Raw genomic sequence first — 24,076 nt, 5'->3', positions numbered from 1 at the left:
CATCGAAATGTATGTACGCGCATAACTTCTGGGGTAAAATTGTAATATACCCGGACGAAGCCGGGCCAAGCCGCTAGATGAATATAATATTAACTGTCGACTATTTGTTGCGGCTAAAGAACTTCCGCACGGTGATACGAAATGTTTATCTATGTACAGAATGTCAAAAGATCAGCAGTTTTTGAATCATATTTTGCTGCTGCAATAACAAAACAATAAATTTATTTCAAGGAAATAAAACCGGCCAGATGGGGAATTCAAGTTATTTGAATTATAATTAACCGTTTCCGTGCGGATGATGCCGCACAGGCACCATGTAAATCTATTGCGTATGGCGTATGGTGCCCGAGAGGATACAAAATTAAAATATAAAAAACTCGGCTAAAACGACATTTGTCAAAAGAGTCCCGTAAATAAAAGTGTCTTTATTTGTCACCAATATCATGCCTATGGTGTTCGTTTCAAGTAATTTCGTAAATAAGCAAACTTCAGAGGTTGTAAACCAAATTGTCGAGACACATTTTATTATTGATTATAATTATATTTCACTATCCTCATTCAAATCTGGTTTCCAATCGTCATAAGTTTGTGAATTCTCATAAAACACGTCGTCATCGTCGCATTGAGTTTCGACTTCTGACTGAGGAATATATTTCACTTTTTTTCTGGGTAACTCTACAATAAAATAAAAAGATTGTCAATTAAATGCCTAACAAAAATCCACATTTTTAAAGAGGTAGACATAGATATTTTATCAATAAAAATACACTTCGGTACATTCTTATCCAAATAAAACACTTTAAGTAAGTGTTTGTAGGTAAGTACGACGTACGGTTACGAGTAGAATATTTTTGTTTTATTAGAATCGGACTTCCCATTCGGTTATGTGATTTGCAAAACACTGGAATATAGAAAATATAACTATAAACGAGTTACACCACGCTGCAAACTCAAATGGTACGTGAACAAATTCTTTATAATAATTTTGAATAAATATATCCATAAAATAATGCCCGAAGGTTTACAACAGCTGATAAAAACTAGTTAGTCACCTTCCATTTCCATAAAAACACACAGATTGTCACTTTAAAACGCACTGAACGAATTTACTGACCGCTTACATCCAATACACAATGGCAAATGATTCTTTAACAAGTGGAAACACGAGAAAAAGCTAAAAATTACAACTCATGGCGGATGATTCCTCAGGGGCATCATCAAAGTCTCTGGCGCTTGGTGCCCCAGAGGCATCATGGAATTTTTGTTTGACGCCAGGCACTAAAGATTGCTAAAAAGACCTCCGCACGGAATCGGTTAAATAGTTCAATAATTTCAATCCCTGATCAAAAGTATTTTACAGCTAATATTTGTTTCATTGATAATGTGCATGCGGCGTATATCAATGAAACAAATATGAACTGTTTAATACTATTCTACCCAAGAACATAATTACACTCAATTAAAGGTATACTTATGTACTTAATCACAAAATAACATTGCAAAACTCAGTAAATCAACAATCAGCCTTACGAAAAAAATGTGAACAATATTCGTCTCCAATCCTAGTTCTACCGACCAAATGTCAGTCAGTTATAACGTAACCATGGCAACGTTTGTCAATTTGTGTGTTTTTGGCGATAGCTTCTCGGGATCGCGCATGTCCGTCGCGGGCGACATAAAAGTACAGCGTACAGAGGCATTTAGATACGATAAAACCTTTTCCAGAAGGCACTAATACTGGCTATAGTCACACGAGTGTACTTGCGGTAGTCTAGATTACGGATGCCCAAAAAGGTGTGTTGCATCGATACATAGCATATAGCATCGCAACTGTATCGCATTTTTTCCTATAGATACGCTATATAATCGCTTCCCTTTGAATCGATACATCGTATCGTAAACGCATCGCATGCCTTTTAATAGATAAACGTTCAAATGAATACAGATTAATGCAAGGTGTATTCGTTATAATTCTAGTAATAGTATTATTTAATTATAATTATTAATAAGGCAAAAAATAATAACTGAAATAATTATCATTACAATTCTTCTAATAATAAAATTTCTTGAAGGTATGCATAGTCCCCAACCCGAGTTAATCGTCATCTCGCCCGACCAAAACTCGCCCAATCGGGGTTTAGGTACTTGGTTCAGGATACGGGGCACAAAATAATTTAATTTACTTTTCTACTTGTCAACTCGCACGATACTTAAAATCATTGCTGAGGTGATACAGTCAACTATAAAAGTCATTTGAAAGGAGATCGGCAGATTTCGTACAGCTTAAGGTTGGTGTTGTTTCGTTACAGAATTTGTACCACTTATCAAGGGGACTAAGTCACTTATTTTTATTTGGTAGTATTATTTTTAGAAGTCCGGATTAATTAATAATTCAGGAAGAACGATTTGATTAATTAAATAATATTTTTTGGTCTATGGCTTATATTTGTCATATTTGTTAGTTATATTTGACAACTAAAGAAAAAGAAAATCTCGTGAGACGTCACTATTAGTCTGACGTCTACGCATCCGTGTTGTTTTGGATTGTGGTTTTGACTGCATCTGAGCAATTTAGCGAACTATCGGGGCTTCTTAAAATGGACATAACTTTTACCTCCCAACTTTTAAAAATATAAGAATTTTAAATAAGCTGGTTTATCATATTAGCTATCAATTAAAACAAAAAGTAAACCTAAACATGACATTTTATAAGCTGTACGAATTCTTCATACAAACCTGCCGTTCGCCTTTCAATTTAAATAATTTATATATCATGGACAGGTACAGCCCACTTGGTGATGGCTAACACATAATGCGTCAAATAAAAATTATCGGTAGAAATCGATGCTATGCTACAAAATAGATACTCTTCTATAATATTATTAAGGTGTGGTTAATATGTTATTTAAACGTTATTCATATATAAGGACTTCATATAATATCTTTTTTTTTTCATCTTAGTTTAAGGCATACGAAGGCACCCATGCCCGCTACTGTCCCACTGTTGGGCATGGATGCCCTACCAAACGAGGGGAGGGGGGGGTTAGGCCTTGAGTCCACCACTCTGGCCAAGTGCGGGTTGGGGACATATAAAATATACAGCCTTGGCCAAAAGTAAAAAAAACCTCATAAAGTTACTACACACCTGCGCTTTTTAAACAATTAATAAATCGTCTGTTAAAAAGTGATCCTGGTGTCTTAAAACACTATTTAAAACGATGAGCGGCATATTTCAGTGGTCGATTAACATCTGATGCAACAATATTAAAAAATTATAATTTTTCAAAACTTTGTTTTTAATGTTTTGTTGGTCTGCATTTGGAAGTCTTAGCGTAAAACTAGAACATTTGTGGTTTTGTGATTAAAGCGAGAAAAAGTGTATTTGAAAATGCAAAAAAACAAACGAAATTCGTTTTAAAAATCGTGTTAAATTCCATATTTTACATGAGCAAGGTAAAAATAAGAAAGATATTGCGAAGTTGGTGAAATGCTCGCGGTGTGCAGTGCAATCTGCTATTAAATAATTTGCTTAGACTAGCATTCACGCAAATAAACCAAGCACAGACAGAAAACAAGTAGCTACTAGCCTTCAGGACAGGAAACTTATCTGTAAAAAACAGAAGAAAAACTTCTTTGGAGCTTCCTGCGACTTTAACTGAAGGGACTGGAAACCCAATAACCACTCGAACTGCAAGACGGAGGCTGGTAGAAGCAGGCTTGTAAGGTTGCAAAGCCAGGAAGAAGACGTGACTTTCAGGAGGCAACAAAATAAAACGACTTGAGTGGGCTCTGAGACACCAATACTTCACAGAGGAGAATTGGTTAAATGAGCTGTGGTCTGATGAATTACAACTTAAGGTTAGTTTTACTAATTTAGTCTATAACACAATAACAACAATCAATATAATGCAAGTTTGCGATTTAAAATGTTGTAAAGGTTTGGGTGCTTTTTTTTTTATTTACAGCTATTTGAAACACCAGGTGTAGCGTTCGTGAGGCGACGCAGAGGCGAAAAATATCACTCAGATTGCGTAGTCCCACTCATAAAACACGGCGGAGGCATTGTATAGATTCGGGGTTGCATGAGCAGTGAAGGGTACATTGATGTACTGGAAACTGCTCTCGTACCTTCGCTTTTGTGTATTTTTGGTGACACTAACCTAAATGGTGTCAAATTCCATCAAGACAATGCTTTGTGTCACAAGTCAGCCACTACGTTACGCTGATTTACTGAAAATTGTATTGATCTATTGGATTGGCCTGCCCAGTCCCTGGACCTAAACCCTATTAAACATTTGTGATGTATTTGGAAGAGAAAAATAACAGAACACACGAAAACATCAAAAACTGCTTTAAAAAATGCGTTAGTGCAAGAATGCAATGCATTTTCTCCAGAGTATTGTATGAAACTTGTACGTAGTATGCCCACAGAGTTGGTGCTATCATAAAATCAAGGGGTGGCCCAACAAAATACTGATGTTTTTATAATATTCTAATGTAAGTAAAGTAGTACTTTAATCATTACAATTAGTTTTATTTCTCTGTAATCTTGAAATATGAGGTATCTTTTAGGGTGCCTAATACTTTCGGCCAAGGCTGAATATAACTTTGTATGGTATAGCAAGGAAACATATCACAAAAAATATTTCAATCACTATAACGCATCAAGCCTAGACAGAAATTCTTATCAACATAATATTATATAAATAATATCGATTCTGTGTAAAATATATTTTGTATTTGACTGTGCCGGCGTGCGACTTGACGAATATAAGGTAATTTCAAAAATGTGCTGTCCCTCCCTATCGGGCGAGTTTATTGACGGTGAGTTGATGAATACCTCCCCAACCCGTACTTGGCCGGCTTGTCGGACTTAAGAGGTGTATTGAATCGATTTATCGCCTCGCAACTCTATCGCATTAGTCTGTAGCGATACGTGATATTATCGCTTCCCTTTGAATCGATATATCGTATCGTAACGGTATCGCATGCATTTTATTAGCAATGCAATCAAATGAATATAGATTAATACAAAGACCTGTATTTGCAATGATTCTACTTAATGTATTGTTTATTTATTAAAAAATAAACAAAAAAAACATTAGAAACTGGTTTTTAGAACTTTTGTAGTAAAATAATTTCTAAACAAATCGACCTCTCGTGTTCTTATTGTGTTAACAATTTTGTCAGCAGCATATCGTATCAAGAATAACAAGATGCTCTATAAACATAAACTTTCCCTACATATTACAGCATTTTGTTATAATATAAAAAAATCATATCGCTGATTGTTGGCAGCTCCTCGCATGATCAATTATTGTATCAACCACATTGTAAAACTTTTGGCGATTGAAAAGAGTTGCCGTGAGTTTCTTGCTAGCACTTCTCATAAGGCTCTACCCCCTTTCCGAGCTAGTGGTAGATTCAGTAATTGTAACGACTATCATAAGTGTCAATATTTGACCTAAATGAATAAATGATTTGATTTTGATTCATATAAAATAAATCATGGTAAACTTCGATGCAATACGCTAATTTCGATATTTTATAAGAATATAAATACATAATAATATATAGAATCGAAGCGTATCGTATAGTTAAAGTATCGTTTTAAATATTGATATTCCGTGTAGTGTTGTATCGATATATCATATCGTAATGGGCATCCCTAGGTGGACTCGAGGCCTAGGTGGGACATTAATGTCTTGAAGGAAATCATCCAGGCTCCATACATTGTCGGGCCTTTATTAAAGTGCCAATAAAAAAAGTTGCATATATCGATAGAACTAGCTATTTAGAGCAATAGTTAATATCGCACAAAACCTGTAGGATCACTTTAAACTAAGTTATGCAAGTTTGCTAAGTTATGTAAGTTTGTTTTATTTTTTTGAACCCATTACAATGATCGATTGATAGGTAAGGTTTTCCTCCCAGTATGAGGGAAGACTTAGGCCTTGAGACCATCGCGCTGGCCAAGTGCGAGTTGGGGCTTTGCATGCCTTAAAGAAATACAACGTCGCAAAAAAATGTTCTGAACTTCTTATCGTCCAATTGGCATGAGGCAACCGATTGGATCAGTTAGAAATGATCGGGTGTGGGCGTGGATTCGCATGACGGTTAAACTTGATAGCATAATCGAATTTTGATATTTTGGGCTGATGATGCCGACTGGACCGTGTTAATTTTTTTATCTGTGATAGACCTGTTACTATAAACGTGTTAATATAATCTATCGGCGTAATCCTTAATTCTTTTAATCAATTTACATAAGGTCAATTTGGGTAACTTTGAATCATTTGGGTAACATTGACAGTGGGGTTTTAAAAGGTTTATTTTAGTATTGCAAACTTTTATTAATTGTGTTGGTTTCATATGAAAAAATAATCGAAACTAGTTCAAATTCCCACTGTCAATGTTACCCAAATGATTCAAAGTTACCCAGGTTGACTGTAAGTAAACTGTTTTCTTTTCAATAAACACTGTTTGCACCACTCTGATCGATTTTTACTTCTTTTCTGTTTCCAGTTTCTTTACCACGAATTTAATTCCCAAAACTGCTAAAACATCGTCGTCTGTTATTGGTGACGCCATGGCTTCAACTGAACGTCGCTGCCAATTGGAAAGTTTAAACTGATCGTGTGTGGTGTATATGGACGAACTGTAGATTAGATCAAGTCTGCAGGTCCATGCCGTTTGAACGATAGGACGCATGGTGTGTTGGCCACCATTACAGAAATAATTTATAGCCATTTGCGTTTTAAATCAAAATACACGAAACGCATGGCGCGCGCGATGTTGCCACTCTTACGTCGGCCGACAATGCGTTGAAGGCCTGAAAAAACTGTATATTAATAAAATACGTGTAATTTATTAATATACAGGTTTTTATTTAATTACTGTCCCACTGCAGGGCAAGGGTCTCCTCCCAAACAAGGGGGAGGGGGGTTAGGCCTTGAGTCCACCACGTTGGCCAAGTGCGGGTTGGGGACTTTGCATGCCCTCAATAGATGAATAAGGCGCTGTCTCCACGGGCGAGCGAATCGCGACGAGTCCGCCCTCGTATCGTCGGACAATCTCCACGAACGAGCGATAATTCCGCCGCGTATCGTCGCGAAGCGTAACGGAATCGCAGAGATTCCGGGGCGACTCGTAACGTTTTCCTTGTTTAAAAAGCTTCTCGAAACAAGAGGCAACATTGAAAATAAATGACGCTGCATTTGACAGCGCGCTCGCTGCGCGCTCGTCGCGCTCGTCGCGATCGCGCGGCGGACCCGCTGCTTGTCGCGGCCGACTAGCGACGATGTATTGACGTTTCGCACGCTCGTTGCCAATCGTCGTATCGCGGCGATATTGTCGCCGTGTGGAGACGGTTCCATAGAGAGTGTATAGAAATACGTGGCACGACGATAATATCCCCGTAAGAGCAAGTGATAATTATTTCTAATACACACATCATTACTTCGACAAGTCATTGGTGTGATGCCTCGGATTGGACCTGCTACCACTTGCGTCGGAGGTGCCAACTTAAACCACACGTAGTAGTTTTGCGATACTTAAAAAAAAATGATTTTGAATGTATTTTTCACTCCAACTTTTTAAAAATCTCTACTACTTTGTATGGGAAGTTTCGTGCGAGTAAAACATTTTTTGAAAAATTTAGGGTAGTGAAAACAAGTCAATCGGTGCCCTACTAATGCTGTCAGAGGAATGACGGTTTTTGGTACTGTACACAAGTACTTGAATACAATTTATTTAATAAACTAACGACAAAAGTCTTTCCTTTGGTTCTTGATCGCTGAAACTTGTGTCATTTGGCTCATTTTGAAACAGTCTAACTATCGACTGGGTTTTGTTTCTGGGCTATATATTACTATATTTCAGTCAGTCAACTATTCTGGTGCTTAAAAACGTGCCAAGATATGCCTGAATCAAACTTAACTATCAAAACAAATAACTATTCCCCGCGAGTCTCCTTCCATGCATTAGTCAGATTTCACGGCACCTAGCGCGAAAAATTCCTCTCATGTAAAGCTACTCGTGCAAATTCCCAAAAAAAACTTCCTAAATTAATGAACATTCTATTTTCAATTTCCTTATACCTAATTTTCCTATTTATTCAAATTGTATTTTTTACTCGTGACACGTTTCTTTCTACAATAGCCGACAAAAGAAGACCATATTTTCTCGGTAGCAAATGTATGCCAAAATCGCTTATTTAAAAAAAATACTAGTTTTCGCACATTTCTCAAAAGGTCTTTAATCTATAAACTCAGTTTGAAGTCAGCAAAATGCTTATTCTAGTTTTGAGCCACATTTGAAATCGTGTAAATTTATCGCCCTGAAATGTTGTCAAGGCATTCTATTTCTCAGTGAGACACGGTAATTTGTTTTTGTTAATGTAAAAACAGATAAAAATGTAAATTTGGAACTTATGTGATATTTATATTATATATGATATTTATTTATATTCGTAAATAATGTATTTTTTAAAATAAATAATAACCAGACACTGTCTTATACAAAAAAAATATTCGCAAAACTTTCTGAGTGCCCTACTTAGTATATGATAAAACACTTGTTTTGACCGATAATTTATTTATTACGTATCTAAACACATAGCAAAACCGTAAAAAGTGTGTCTCATGTCTCATCATCAGCCCAGCCTTTCTTCGAACTATAATGCAGTCGGCTTCCAGTCTCATCGGATGCAGCTGGACACCTGTATTTTATTTTAAGCGGCTCCCAATTGGTTCGCCAGCAACTCTGGGTTATAACACGATACCCTTCGATAGGACTAGTAGACAGACTAACGACTTTCAAAGATCTTCGAAATTAATGTATAATAGAATACGGGAATTAAAGCGAACACGCATTTTACCTTAAAATGCCTAACGTTGCGGCGCAGGTTTCCCGTATTCTATTATACATTAAACATGCAACGCGAGAGTTTAAAAGTTATGATCTTCGAAATTGACAGCGGGAACTCACAATTTAACGTGCTTTCCGAAATACGGAGGAACTTAATATGAAAAGATGGTCACCAATTCACAGGACAACCTCGCAAGCGAAGCTTAACCTCAGAAATTCTCATGTCTACAAAATAATAATTGAGAGGTGGTAAGAAACACTTATACAGGGTGTGGCGTAAATCTATACTAATATTATAAAGCTGAAGAGTTTGTTTGTTTGTTTGAACGCGCTAATCTCAGGAACTACTGGTCCGATTTGAAAAATTCTTTCAGTGTTAGATAGCCCATTTATCGAGGAAGGCTATAGGCTATATATCATCACGCTACGACCAATAGGAGCAGAGTACCAATAAAAAATGTTACAAAAACGGGGAAAATTCTGACGCATCCTCTCTTATATGACGCAAGCGAAGTTGCGCGGGTCAGCTAGTAATGGATAATCCTCAACCAGCGGACGAGCGACCACCCGACTGATCTAAAAAATAAAATTTATCTCTGACACAAGTATCATAGCTTTTTAAATTTCGGCCATTTTGTGTGTTTTTTACGAAAGCGATTAACGCTCGTACTTTTTGATGCTGTGATCACAAATTAAGGCGTTTTTTATCCGTTTTTTGCAAATAAATCCTGAATAGATGTTTGCATGCCGCTGACGCTGAAATGACGCTGCATATTGAATGCAGCGTCATTTCAGCGTTGCCTCTTGTTTCGAGAAGCTTTTTAAACAAGGAAACGCGGGGATATCGTTACGAGTCGCCGCGGAATCTCTGCGATTCCGTTACGACTCGCGACGATACGCGGCGGAATTATCGCTCGTTCGTGGAGATTGTCCGACGATATAAGGGCGGACTCGTCGCGATTCTCTCGCTCGTGGACACAGCGCCTTATGATGAACCGAATATGTGTAGATAAATCAAATGTAAAACGTACCTGACGGTTGAACATTCAACAGCAAAAAAAAGTTTATTATAGCACTTTAGAAAAGCACTGATATTTTTCCGGAGTGGCAGAATCGATATTAATTATCGATATATAATTTTCACTGGAAGATAGAAAAGAGTATGAAGCAACATTCAAGTTATTTTTTTTCCGGAGTTTGCGCGGATCGGAATTTGCCTGGAAACAACGCGATCTCATGAATAACTTCACAAAAACTGAATTGCAGGCATCAGCTAGTCTTAAATAATAGAATCAAGTCTCCTTCAAATTTAACAATCCTAAAACTCAGTAAAACCTTATTTTCGGTCAGATCAGCCCGCCTAACATGACACGCATTTATGTATCTCTACGTGAGATGAGATTTCGTCGTTTTGGCATCGTTGTCCCTACAAAAACTTCAATATTTCCCTTCGAACACTTCCTCGCACAGATAAACCAAAATGTCAAAATTCTAATTTAGTTCATTCAACTTAGGTGAGAATATTGAGAATGTCACTATAAACAGCTATTATTTTATGTCAGTGGCAACACTTGTCACATTTCTGTCTACGGAAAACTTTGGAAGAGTACATAATATTTGGGTGGAAATACATTGTTAATTAAACGACTAAAAAAAAAAGATCTTTATCCATTCGACTGTGTTTTTTTAACACTGTGATTAGATTTTCAGAATTCTTCCTTAATATTACATAAGTTATGAAAAAAATCCGCTAGCGAGATTACATTTTGAACATAGTATCTATAACAGAAATATAACAGTTAAGTTATTGGTATCGCTTGACATTTATGTTAATAAATCAATAATATTATTTAAAGTAGGTATGGTATGTGGTAATGTAGGTCCACTGTACTTTTGCGTGGATAGACAAGTCTGCACTAAAGAGAGACGCGAAAATATGCGTAATAATAAAAAGTAAATTCAGAGAATTATTATAACTATTGTATTTGACAATTCGCAATAGACTCGAAATTCAACATCATTCATATAAAAAGTATCAAGTCGCGCCCGTATGTATTCCCCGGCTCTATTTTACAGTACTACCGTTCCGTTCAATTTAATAATAACATTATTTTGTATTCGACAGTTTTCTCGTCCTCGAATTTTAGCACAATACAAAACGGTATTTTATGTGTCAAAAGACGGTATAATTAAGAAAAAGAATAAGCATAGCCACGCCATGTTAACGCTTGAAGACGAGTGGATATGTAGTCATGTAAGCGTCGATAGACTTGTGGAAAAAAAAAACGATAAAACGACGTGACAAAGTGATCTCGCGTGCGCATGTTAAGCGGGCAGATCAGATAGTTCAGAACTTGGCGACAAAGAAATCGTTCTTCAACATTTTCTTCACTATTTTTTTTACAAAAATGCCACATGTGCTTCAAACCAATATACTCTAATTTTCTAGTGGTGGACAAGGTCACAGGACAGATAGATTGGAACCTTTACCCAGCAGTGGGACACATAAAGGAGTCTTTAATAAATATAAAATCAAAACCACGGTCAACCTTGATATATTTTAACAATCTGTTTTTGCATTTAGCTTGTCACTAACATAATATATTAGTTAACTTTTAAAATTTCAATTTAAATAGAAGATATTTTCAATTCTATTTGTAATTATATAATTTCGGGATTTTTTCTTATTTAAAGGCAGTATGTTTTATCTACTGCGATTTTATTCCTATTAATTATAGGCGCAATCAATTTCGATAATACAGTTTGTACATGTGTGATATTTTATCGTAAGCAGATTTTTTTATTTCTCATAGTTATAATAATAGGTATATTATAACTATGAGAAATTTAAAAATCCTTTCCTGTCAATAAATGAAGGTATATTTAATATTTAAAGTGGTTTCCCGCTAAAACTATTTTTTTATTTTGTACAGTGCTTTTTATTTTCGAACGAGGAAATTAATGCCTGCTTAGTTTATAAAAGACAACTTTTTTTATAAAAGACAACTTCCGCGTTAAGAATTGCTCTTGTGTCGCGGGGACTTTAAAAAACAAACATACAAACAACGGACTCCAAGCCAAGACCAGACCCGATACAATTATTTGTGGATTGCACAAATAATTGCTCGGCGTTGGAATTGAACCCAAGACCTACCGACGAAATGGTATTGGCGTGGGCCGGCGTGGCGACCTAAACCACAGCGCCACGAAGTAAAAGATTATTCTATTAACAATCCGCACATATAGTGGAAAAATAATGGGATGGAGGAAAATCTACTTTGATCATTGCAGACTGCCACTAAAACAGAATATTGTTTGAAAAGAAAAAGGATTTTATTTTAACAATGGACAGTCATGTATGGGTATAAAGGTCACATCAGGCACATTGACTGAGGAACGGATCGTCATCGCCTCGTCTTTCCCCGTAGTGTCAAACAGGCATCCATGTAACGAAAGCGGATCAGAAGCTCTGCCACATCGACTCGGTTACAGCTAGGTGACGCCTCGCTTACGGTTCGCCAACCGCTGGTTGTCGGCTAGACGGCATGGTTCTATTTCAATCAATCAATGAAAGCACCTTCGGCAACACAGACGGCAGAAGGGGCATGGACGGAGAGGAGAGAGGGAGATGCAAGCTAAGGTACGAAAAGAAGCACGCTAGGGTACAGACAAGCGCAGAAACTGCAAGTCGACCACGCACCAAACTGCGTTTTGTGAGATCGTCCTGAAACGAGGCGTTTATGTTACGATTCCGATTCATGTGCGTCGCAATAGGCAGTTGTTTACAAATAATACTGAACGGCCCGAGTTGATGTCGTGACGATCCTTTCCGATACGTGTGCTACGAGACTAAGGCGTTTAGCCCACGGAACCAGAGTCGAGGCACGGTTGAGCGCGCCTCTTCTTACGTTTCTATAACATTGTGTATGTTCAATAATGTGCATGTGTATCAAAAAATGTATGGCATAAAGCACAAGTCGAGATGCAGAAGCAGCGTGAAGCGCGCCGCACGTACCGGACCATTTTGTTTGGAACTGTTGGCGCATTCACTTTGCTGAAATTAAATGATTTATAATTTCGCGTAAACATAATTCCAGCACAAATATAATGCAGCAAAGGATATAATGAATAAGAAGATGAATGCGCCGCCATCAGTTCGAATTCGAGACAAAATGGCTTAGAAATCACGGCATGTGCTGCTAATACTCCGCCCTGTCCGTTAAACCCCGCGCTGCGACTCTTCCGCGCCGCACCGCCGCCTTTACATGAGCTTGTCTCCTTCGATATGCGTACAGTTTTACAAAAAAGCTACAAGGGGCGCGAGCCCAGGCCTCGCCCCTGGTTCCGTATGCTGTACGGTATGTTATAAGTATGATTTTAATCGAATATCTTTATGATAAGGAAAATTTAATACATTTATTTTTAGTTTTGAGTGAGACTTAAGAAGCAAGGATAACACTGCTTGGAGAAAAAACTGGACCATCCTCTGAACTTTTACTTTGCAATAGGGAAAACGCATATCTATACTAATATTGTAAAGAGATAAAATATATACATATTGACCGAGATATTACAATATTTGTCAAGCAAGTCGGAAAATCGAAAAAAACTACACCAGGTTGAACTATGGATTTCATAGATGATGTATCTCTGTTGCCGCTACAACAAATACTAAAAAACCGAATAGCATATACTTAGTCTGGCCATAAATACTGTTAAAGTTAAGAATACAAAAATATTACATTTCAATTTGGAATCTGTCATTTTTATACGATTGTTATTGTGTTTTCTCATTTTGGTGCCAATATATTGTACAATATTTTGCGATTTAAAATGGAGTGAGGTGATAAAGAGAACCGAATCGCTGTGATTCCGTTTCACAAAGTAGGTAAGAAGCCAGATGCAATTTTTAAAACTCTCCATTCACTTGGTTTTAGTCAAATGTTTGTTTACCGGGCGATTAATAGGAACAATGAGACTTCCCCTGGTTGCGACAGAAAAAAATCTGGGCGTCTACCTAGTGTTCGTAGGAAAAAGGTGGTCAAAGCAGTAAGGGAAATAATTCGAATAAATCCTCTCCGAAAGAAAAATATTTTATCTCGGGAAATGAACATAACACCTAGAACCATGTCGCGTGTTTTAAAAGATGACTTAGGACTTGCAGCCTATAAAAAATGCACTGGGCATTTCTTAATTGATAAGTTAAAGATGAATAGGATGGTAAAATCTAAACAGCTACTGAAGCGGTACGCATAGGGAGGTTTCAAAAAAATATTGTTTACGAATGAGATTTTTTTTACAATTGAGCAGCATTTTAACAAACAAAACGACCGTATTCATGCTCAAAGCTCTAAGAAAGGTTCCCAATTAGTCGACAGAGTGCAACGTGGATTATCCGACTTCAGTGATGGTTTGCTGAGGTGTTAGCTATGAAGGAGTGACTGAGCTATAATAATTTGCAGTCCCTAAAACAATCCACACGATTGGCAGGGAAGAATTTCCTTATGGAAAGAGTGCGTGTTTCTATAGATAACTGTCCTCTAGGTTTAAAGGACTTTATTGCAGCCAATGGAGACCACTTCGAATGAGCTTTTTATATTTTTAACTGTAAACTAACACACTGAAAAGTAATAAGTGTTATTTACAATAAAAACATATTTTTTTCTTAGTTACAATATTTATGGCAAGATTAGGTAATTATATTTAAGGGGGGCTCAAATACAGCCAAACGTTTTTTATTTGCCGGTTTACAAATAATGGTACGGAACCCATCATGCGCAAGTCCAGCTCACACTTGCCCGGTTTTTTCGAGTTTACAGTACTGGGTATTTATAGGTATATGTATAGACCGAAAAATAGGTTTTTAAGTTGTAAATTGCGTAGCGGAACAAACCAACAAGCCAGCCACGTATGAATATGGGCAATGGCTTGCAGATGTGACGTCACACGAACTGAGTGCCCTTTATGTAAGCACGTCGGAGCCGTCAGTTTGAAATCGCATTTAAAACCTTATAATATAAATATAAATCTTATTAAAGCAAAAATAAATATATATATGGACGTTACCTATTTTAAACGACTAACTTAGAGTTAATGGTTACTAAATAAATTTTTGTTTGATCTCAAAATTGAATACCTACTCCGACTGATACTCCAGACAGCAGCAAATTAGCCCCACTCAAGACCTTATCATTGTGAAGCCTGGTGGTAATTACGAATTGTTTTTTTAGTATGTAAAACATATTTACAAATTAATTATTTAATTATCCATTTTGAATTATTTAAGTATTTACGTGACAGTTAGGCCAGAAACTGCATTTAACGGACGCTCGGAAAGTGCACCCGTAGCGTAAACACGTGCATACGTGTATGTGCACGCGGACGGTTTCCTTGTTACCGCAACGGTGCCCGTCGCGGGGCTCGGATGATTACGCAGTGTTACCAGCTCAGAGTGCTGGGCACGCGAATGCCTACGTGCGGGCCTCCATGGCACGGATGTGGGCACTGGTGTGCGAACGCGAGGCGCGGCTCCCCGCGACGGGCGCCCGCGTCTTTATCCGCAACGGGGCACTTTTAGGGACACCGCAGACTAGCTTCTTTTAGTACCGGCGATTCCGCGACTGTCGCGCATCGCGTTTTGGCGACCGTCTGCGTTCGGTCGCGCCAGCAGAAGCGCGTTTTGGCGACTGCATCGATGTTGCATCGCGATTCGGCGACCGCCCGCGTTCGATCGCGCGCTTCGTTTCCGCGGCTGCTCCGAATTGGTCCGAATAATACCGAGGTTGGATCGGGTTAGGTGTAATAGGTACAAATAATGTAATAAATTAACAAATAGTTATAGTAGGGCCGCTGCGTTATTACCGATTTGACAGATTATTCTTTAAATTAATCGATATAACCTTGCACGAGCGACACATTTGCCGAATGATTTTGAATACCTTTTTAATACAAAACTTTATGTCAAAATATCAGAATTAAGTAATTGTCCAATAAACACTGTTTCAAAACTTAAAATAGTTTGTAAATAATATGAAAACATTTATTTTTTGTTCTTTGGCGCGCTTGTATAAAGTTACATCGTGCGGATTCGTGCGTCTAGTTTTCATAGTGATGTGCTTAATAGTATTCGGTACGAATTCATTGGAATAGGTATGATTTTTATTCAAAGGAATATTGATGGAATATAGGAACAAGGAATATGGATATTTATTTTATTTCATCAAGGATACTCCACCTAATGAAGAACTTGTGTCTTTAACTATTATTGGTTTTGATTTTATTTAATTACACTCTGTACTAGAATATTTAAAAACAAACTGTTCCAAAATAATATTAGGGTTACTGGTTAAATCACTTCACTAGTATTGTCAATTTGTCATGTGTCAAATCGGTAATAACTCAGCGGCCGTACTATAATAAATCTTTATCAATGAAGACATCGAAACAATTGCATATCGCCTAAACAAATGTATGCTGCACAAACAAGCGACTACTGCAAAGTGATTAAGTGATCTAAAACAGTTGTATGAAAATCTGATCAGCTCCTCCAACGGGCGTCGTAGTAACTATTTTGGCCGTACATTTTAAATATCAAACTTTCGATAATCGACAGCAGCGACTGAAGACAATCGCGCTACTTTAGTCATGTATTTTGCCACCATTTTGTATTATAAAAACAAAAAAAAATGAGTCATGAGAAATTACCATAATATCACAACACAATAAAAAGAAATCGATATAGTTTCATACAAACTTTCATCCCCTATTTTATCTCCTTGGGGGAGGAATGATAAGATTCTTTCTTAGCAGATGCCTACATCATAACATCTACCTGCATGCCAAATTTCAGCCCGATCCGTCCCAGTGGTTTTTTTTTTTAATCTTATCTGCTATTGGATACAGATACCGTCCCAGTGGTTTGGGCAGTGCGTATATAAATGTTCTGACTATAATAGCTACATGGCAAACAATTTTTTCAGTACAGTCAGTTATAAGTTAGGCGAAGTATTATATTATTTTTAAAATTTGTTTCGGCAATACTTTCTAAACTGTGGGAGCAATCCCAGGATTTAAGTTTTACATGTTTATTAAAGCTCTTTTCAGGCTATAAAACGAAATAAATGGAAAATAATTTATAGAATATATGAATTCAATTTTTCTGATAGCTGTTAGGACTTACCAAGGTAATCTTTTACCTAATTGCGTCTTGACGTTGACTTATAGGACACCATGTGTTTTATATGCTTACTACTGAAATTATTATTTTGATGGATGCATGTTTATTACGTTTTAACACAAAAGGTTTTGACATAGGTTACCTACCTAAGTAGTTAAGTTTACAAGCTTATTACTGACACAGGTTTATAAAAACGTATTCACATAATGTACCTAAATGTGCTTTAGAAGTAACGAACGTGAATAATGCAAGAAAATGTAATTGATAAATTTCCTTTTTGATAAAAACTTTAACACAGGTACCCTACCTAATTTGAATGGTAAATGTTGTCATAATCACTCGATACTCATAAATATGTATACAAAGACCATTTTACTTTTGAATTTAAATGTCCCTAATTACAACATTATTATTAATAATTATACTTAAATAAGAACACATAGTTAATAACAAGGTGCATAGGAAATTAAAGGGGCCGCCGCCTGCCACAGTGACTAGCTTTGTCTTGCAAATACCACGAAGATATCTAGATCACTGCACTATATCACATAAAGCACTCACAATCACGATTTTTCATCACAACACATGTCACTTATCCGGGGAATTCCGCACTGCAATCCAAGAGATTCACTGCAATCCATTAATAACAACGTAGGATCACTGTCATCGGCGGCGGCGGCACCGTACACGTGCAAGAATTGAGATTTTGCATGCTAGTTTAAAATAGTTTATCAATTAAGTAAGCTTCAGTCACAAAATATTTCATTAATGCAGTTAAGATTATATTGTAAGTAAGGGCGCTTTCATACCCCTGAGTATTTTGGCGTATGTTGCTCGTATTCGCTAGATTTTTCAATACGGTCCTAAATGAGCATATACACTTGTAAGGCTTGGCTTGACATAGACACCTGACCATAATAATGCAAAAAAATAACAAGCTGTGAAGTCGCCCTTAGATACACAGTTTCCCTTTAGAAGAAAGCAGTTCAAACTAATAGAATTTTCCCAGTATGCGAGGAATATCGTCTTCTAATCCTTAAAATACAAACACGATAATAATTCAAGTTCGTGCGAGGGAAAAATAACAGATTAGTTATAGTTACCATGATAGAACCGACGAATAAGACATCCACACCACGGTTGCTAGGTAGTGTTACGAGTTTACAACATGATCATTTACTGTCAAGGGATACTGTGTAAATAAATGTAAAAAGAACACCCTACACATACAGGATGTATACATGGCAGAGCATGAAAAATAGTAAACATTTGAACTTATGGCCTAAAACCACTGATTTAAATAACTTAAATAAATTATGCATTACAATATGAAACAACATGTGTATTTATGGTATAAATCCGGGTACCCCATAAGGTGACGATAAAGTTGGTAAAAGTGGAAGGTTCAACAGCAGATCAGTCAAATGAAATGAAATGAACTTGTGCGCTTCATACTATGGTTCTCAAATGTGAGTAGGTAATTTGAGTTCATAAATAATCACTCTCCAAGGTAAAAATTACAACTTGATGTCTAAGTTTTCATGATTATTTTTATCTTTTATTAATGTTACCGGCAATAAATTTAATATGCAAATAATTTCTAAAAAAACATAACCCTTTGCTTAAAGCAGGGTAAAAATTGGTAATTTAGTTTACTGACTTTCACTGTTCCGACAATAATAATGACTAAGCCAACCAATTACCAAAGTTTGTTTGGTAAGATCTATACTAATACTAATATTATAAAGCTGAAGAGTTTGTTTGTTTGTTTGTCTGTTTGAACGCGCTTATCTCAGGAACTACTGGTCCGATTTGAAAAAAATCTTTCAATGTTAGATAGTCCATTTATCGAGGAAGGCTATAGGCGGTATATCATAACGCTACGACAAATAGGAGCAAAGAAGCAATAAAAAATGTTACAAAAACGGGGAAAATTTTTAACCATTCTCTCTTATGTGACGCAAGCGAAGTTGCGCGGGTCAGCTTTCTTTCATAATATATCTTATCTAGTTATTAAACGTTCGTAATTAATATTTATGTAACCACTACCAGATAATGTTTACATTTTCTGTGGGAATTATTAAATTAGTCGAGTCAGACAGAAAAATTTAAAAAACACCTCACGTAATTTATGGACCTCATAGCATAATAAGAATTAAGAACGCTGATGTTTTCTCCCTTTACCAAACTATCGCCTCCTTAATCTGAGAAACTTTGAACTATTTTTAGGTATCTATATGATAAATATGAGATAACATAATACTATTAACTGCATTTTTTATTAGTCCTATACCAATACAGGCTACAAATACATATATGACTTCATAGGAAACGCATAAATTTTCAAATAATTACTTTAGGCGGATCCACACCAAACACGCGCGGCAGCGTTGCGCTCAGCAGCGGTTGTGGAACCGTGTTAAGATCGCGAACTCAAGTGCGAAGTTTGTTGATATTTTGTTGTGTAAGCAGCGAGAGAATATGAAATGAAATACACCCACGTTTCATAATTTACAATTCTGCCCCCGATAGTTGAAAAGACGCACCAGACAACAAGAAGTAGAAACGAAGAAAAAAGTATTTTAATCTTCAAAAAAGTGTAAAAACCCATATAAAAGCGCTTTATTTCGCCAAGCTAAAACTGTAATGGCGTGTCCACAACTTCTGTGAATTCACGCACGGATTTGTGCCGCGAATTCACGGCATAAGGCTTATGCCGGCTCCACATTATTACCGTGAAGCTCCGTGAACAGACGCGAACGTGAATGTGGACGGTTTTCACGGGGTCCACGCGCGCTCACGCCTGTTCCCCGATCAGAGTCGGTATTAAAGTCCCGTGACAAAGGGTTCGCGCGGCGTTCACGCATACACATACACATTCACGGCCCCGGCGCAGTTTACTCTGGACTATAAAGGGGTACGATTGTAGTCTCAAGTATAATAAGGTGAGCCTATTGCTAGATACTGGACACGTTCCAAAACTCCGGGCTATTGTTATTAACAAAATGTTCTAACACAAACAAGAGAAAACAAATAGCTCTTTGCTTGACCCCAGAATCGAACCCTAGACATCGCGATCAGTAGTCGTATAGGCAGTCAGTAGGACACTTCACCAAAATGGAGAATGCCCAAAATGTAAATAAGTTAATAAATACTGCATGGCGGGCACCGTCGAAATCAATTTTGCTTATATTCTTTTGCTAAAGGGAGGGGCGTATGGGTACTACGTTATTTCACGGGGCGATTAAGTAGGTACTAATCCCTAGTGATGGGCGAATGGGCTTGCTACCCGTTTTTGTTCTTAATTACCGCTTCATGTAGGTAGTACAACACATATAACTCAATGACCGTTGAAAAAATGTTTTAAATTGATGCGACTGATTGTTGCGACTTTTAAAAAAGTTTAGTAGGCTCGTAAAAAAGAAATGACTTAAAGGCGGGCATAGGCAGTCTCAAGTTGTAATACCAATAAAATGTTATTTTTCGTGTCAATGTTTACGCTGTTGGTTTTCTCTATAAGATTCAAATTTGTATATAGAGTATATTTTATGATCTTCTATGCTACAAAAGTCGCTAAAAACTTAACTTTTCGATACTCCATTCAGGAAAACGATTGATATACTTATATTAAAACTGTTGGTAGCGACAAGTTTTAGATGATTTTATTCTTAGACACGTGAAACCCACAATGTTAAGAAGTTTAAAGAATATTGACTTGTTCAGCGGCCTTTGTATCTGGCTCAGCCAACCGCTATGAATAATTAATTGTTAAAAACGCGACCCTGTACATGACTTGCCAACTACCCTTTCCTTAATCAAAGGAGGACCGGCAAAAATGTATGGTGGCTGGTTCAAGAACCAATAACGACGGGACGTATAACATTAAAAAGGTATTTCAATATACTACTATAGTTACTACGGGAACACATTCCAAAAGTTATGGTGATATAGAAAACTTATTTTCGTATACGATTCTAAGTAATAAAATACAAACACAAATCATTTGTTTGTAATGTAATGCAAACAAAGCAACAATGAATTATTTCATATTCTATGACGTTGTTTTAAAATGTTTATGAGTTTGTTCTTGTTGCGGAGTGCAAGATGAGGGTCACACTTTACTAGAATAAAAAAGGTTTAAAATGTTTTAGTAAAAATTTAGTTTATTGTTCTTTTTTACTCTCTCTCATGGTTCTTGTACACATTGGGCCATACTAGCGTTCACATATTGGGTCCCTGCCTACATATCGCTCGGCGGTCTGCGACGAACATAGACAGGGACCCAACATGTCAACGCTAGGGTGGCCTTGTGTTGCCTAGTGTGTACAAGAGCCATAACATGTTTAAACACGCTTTAACTAGCACTGCAAAGTCATAGAATAAGAAATAATGTACTTTTATTGCTTAAAATCGTCTATGAAAATATGCTTTTCATATCGCCATTACTTTTTTCACACAATGATTTGAAATGAGCTCCAATAGTAACTATTATAGTATAATATAAGATCTTTCTACTGACATAATATGTCACGTCCTTATTGGTATCAAGGACCGTTTTGTCCGGTCCTCCTTTAATCGAAAAACTGACTTCTAAACCTAAGAGGCACCCATAAATATATTGATAATATAGGTACAGAAACTTACGGTCATGAACACAAATTGTATTATGTATGCACTTCAATATTTCTTTGGTTAAATAAATAATTAACCTGATTTTTATAACTGCGCGATATAAACTACATATTTCCCTGGAAATTTTCGTCGTCGGTTATTCAATAGTGGTTCCTTTTTGCTCGTGAAAAGGACGTTCTCATATATGTGACCAGCTGACCCGCGAGGCTCCGGTTGCATGTATTTTAGGAAATATTAATACTGATGCTTAAAAAAATTGCCTTTCTCGATTCCAAATTTTAAACAAAATGGTCCATTAAAAATGGGTTTAAAAAGAACTCGAGTTTAAAAAGAACTGACATCTAAACAATTGCAACAAATTTTAACTTTTTAACAGATTTGCTTAAAAAAAATCCATGGGATTTTTTTATTTTCAAGAACACTCAAACAGTGATTCTATTGTTTTCTAATGTAATGTAGTAGAAATATGTAGGAAAATATTGTAGTCCCGTTCCCTCTATCGTTTCAATACAAATAAAGTCCTTCAAGTTTCCCAGAAACTTTAGTCCATACCCTCTTAAATGATGTACCACATGTACAACAAAAGAGTAAATATGTAATTATCGCAAATTTATTTTAAAAGTTATTTTAAAATATTGCGAATACGTCGGCAACAGTCTAGACCAGACCATGATCATGAAGATGATTGTTGATGACCGATCCTAATTTATTTCGACACGGAATAAGAAGTATCAGATAAGCATGCCTTATATTCTTGTACCTTATTTCGACCGACATCAAATAACGAAAAGAATTATGATTCAGAGTTTAGATTGAGAAGTAAACCGAATATTCGTTTCCGTTGATTGTAGTTTTGATAACATGTCTGCCTAATAGTATATCTGGTTAAATTAAATAATTAAGGCGCAATTTATAAAAAAGAAACCTCGAAAATGAAATAAAATAAAACAACAAACAAACATCGTTCATCAAAAGAAATGACGATAATTAAATTACAAATGAAGAAATAAACACAATTGCTTTAGTAATCATCTCTTGTATTCAAATTAAATGCCTGGATAACTAAAAATCAGTATTTCTGATTATATTATCATAATACATATAAAAACAATTGACTGACTGATAATTATAATCATCGCAGAGCATAAACTACGAAAGTTAGAAGCATGAAAGAAGGTAAATTTAAATTTTTAGAAGGTAAATAGGGCATGAAAGTTTACGTTGAAGTGCATTCGTTTTTGTAGCTAGAAATGGAAAACTATAGGTCTAAAGTTTTCCATTTCTAGCTACATGTCTATAGCTTATGCCTTACATTTGAAAAATAAATACGCCTTTGATTAAAAATAGAAAATTACCCCTCATGTGTTAAAATAGGAAATGAAATAAAATGGTTATTTTTCACAATCGAAGTAACAAGGATAAAACATTTTTGTGAGACTTCAATCAGAAATAAATATGCAGCATAGATATTTAAAAAAAAGCCTCCTGTAAGGAGTTTCGTAGGATATGAAAGTGTGAGATCTGTTGTCGTTGTGATGTTGTGTTGAGTTGTCAAAACATTTTTTACTGCTGATATTTTATATAAGATTTTCCCCCTTGTTGCTCTCTCCGAAAGCGAATTTTGAGAAATTCTTTTTTAGTAGAAATCCTCCACACTTCCTAAGAAATCTTCAACTTTCTTCGCTCAATAGTTTTGGCTGAGCGTTGTCCATCAAGTCAGTAATATTGATAAAAAAAATTACATAGTGAAAATTGCTTATATATTTTTAACATAGTGGCAAAAATACCAACTTACTTATTGATAAATATTTGTTTCTGTTAGCATAGTATAAAATGATGGGTGACTTAAAACCAACAAAAGGTGTTGTTTTTTTTATATTGGATAACTAAAAACACATTTTTTTTATCTGACTAATATACCAATGCAAGTATATGTTTCTGGACGGTATGAATGAAATATTTGTTATTCAATCACACCGAAACTAAGTACTGAAAGGATTTGGATGTAATTTAGTACAGATATTAAAATAACCTGTATTAAAACAATGGATACTTTTTACCCCAGGAAATCTTTACATGCGGACGAAGTCGCTTGCATAATACGGGAATTAATGCGAATACGCATTCTACCTCAAAATCATAAGGTATTCTAATTAAACTTCGTATTCGCGCTAATTTTCATATTGTTATACCTATATATATCTACCTATATATACCTATATATATATATATATATATATATATATATATATATATATCTTAAAAACGTATTTTGATTGCGTTAATGTAATAAATGACTATTTGCAGATGCTACTTTGTTAAAAAGGACGTGCTATTTTAAAGCTATTCAAACGAATTTTGTTTATGTATGAAGTGCTGTTTTTCTTTCACATGTCGATA

At 36.1% G+C, this 24,076-nt stretch overlaps 1 protein-coding gene and 1 long non-coding RNA gene across 6 annotated transcripts in view; both read right to left on the bottom strand.

Moving 5' to 3' along the window:
* Positions 1–24,076, bottom strand: part of spen (spen family transcriptional repressor split ends) — an 88,191-nt gene that overhangs the window by 40,123 nt on the left and 23,992 nt on the right. The gene's annotated exons all lie outside the window — the stretch shown is intronic.
* On the bottom strand, positions 272–23,850 carry LOC142979559 (uncharacterized). The gene is made up of 2 exons (XR_012959828.1): positions 1,053–23,850; positions 272–675 (listed from the first exon to the last, which is right to left on the bottom strand). It is a non-coding gene; the product is annotated as an uncharacterized LOC142979559 (long non-coding RNA).

This window comes from Anticarsia gemmatalis, chromosome 16, assembly GCF_050436995.1.
Source record: "Anticarsia gemmatalis isolate Benzon Research Colony breed Stoneville strain chromosome 16, ilAntGemm2 primary, whole genome shotgun sequence".
Lineage (NCBI taxonomy): Eukaryota > Metazoa > Arthropoda > Insecta > Lepidoptera > Erebidae > Anticarsia > Anticarsia gemmatalis.
This window is presented reverse-complemented; position numbering and strand designations above follow the sequence as displayed.